This window comes from Cyprinodon variegatus, unplaced genomic scaffold (assembly GCF_000732505.1).
Source record: "Cyprinodon variegatus isolate N-32 unplaced genomic scaffold, C_variegatus-1.0 Scaffold609, whole genome shotgun sequence".
Classification (NCBI taxonomy): Eukaryota; Metazoa; Chordata; class Actinopteri; order Cyprinodontiformes; family Cyprinodontidae; genus Cyprinodon; species Cyprinodon variegatus.
In genome coordinates this window covers 519,808-521,110 of record NW_015151062.1, presented here as the reverse complement: position 1 = coordinate 521,110, position 1,303 = coordinate 519,808, and positions in this window count along the sequence as shown.

Below are 1,303 nucleotides of genomic sequence, written 5' to 3'. Positions count from 1 at the left end.
AGAATTACAATAGTCCAGCCTTGAAGTAACAAATGCATGGACTAGAATACAAGCAGCAGCCCAGCTGATGACTCCCTCCAGGATGATGTCACTGGTAAATAAAATGAGAGCTGATGGAGCTGCTATGATGGGAAAAATCAGAAAATAAAGTTTAAAGTTTAATCAAAAACAACGCAGGACTGGAGAACAGAAGTGGAATAAAGCAGTGAGGAAAAGGGGTCCCTATGTCCTCCAGCAGCCTAAGCCTTTAGCAGCATAACTATAGAAATAGGTCAGGATAACCTGAGCCACTCTAACTATAAGCTTAATCAAAAACAGTTTTAAGCCTAGTCTTAAAAGAAGTCCGTATGACAGTATCATCCATTAGTGGGAGTGGTCTTCAACCAGCAATATCAGCAATGGCATTGGGTGGATTCACTTTTATGACCAAATCTATCTCTGTTTGCTTTATGTTCTATATCCACTAAAATCCATCAAAGTTTCATCATAAGACATTGAAACTGAGGGAAAATTCATAATGATGTATTTTAACTTTTGTAATTTTAGCTGTAAAACATTAAAGCCTCATAGAAAATACTGTAAGAACAACTTTTATGAACTAAAGAACTAAAATGTTCTTCTGGTGTGATTCAACAAACCTCTGCCAGGAAGAATCTGTCGTCTTTTTCACTTTCCTTTCTGACTCTGCTCTATCCTCCTGGTGTATTTCCTGTCACTACTGCTGTTACTGATTGGCACTATTATAAGTGAACAAGTGAGCTGATTAGACAGAGAGGCGGACAGAGTCATTAAAACATTTCTTTTCAGCAAAACTTTTGGTCCCCCTTAGAGGTTTCTTTTTTCTCTTTTAAAACAGCTTTTATTAATTTATTTTATTTTATTTCTTTTATCTCTATGTATTTCTTTTTTAATGCTTTTTTAAATGCTTTTTTGTAGCACTTTGAGGCCTTTTTGGTGAAAAGTGCATTATAAATTAAATGAATTATTATTATTATTATAAAATGTTTCTATTCATTGCATTTTTGTAAACGTCTGACTGTTTCACTTTAAGCCTGGTTAATTCAATACAGCTGATATACTTCAAAACATAGTAAACTATTTGCCACAAGTCAGAGGCTCTTTTAATCCTCATCAAATGGAAAAGTAGGAAAAAACGAAATATAATAAGTTAGACCCTAAAGAAAAGAAAGTAGATTTTTAGCCGATTCTTAACTTAAAAGGGTTTCAGTAATTTAAACTTTAAATCTTGATTTAGTTTAGTATGGAAGCCCGTTTCCGCCACTCAGTACAAAAAACAAAAAAA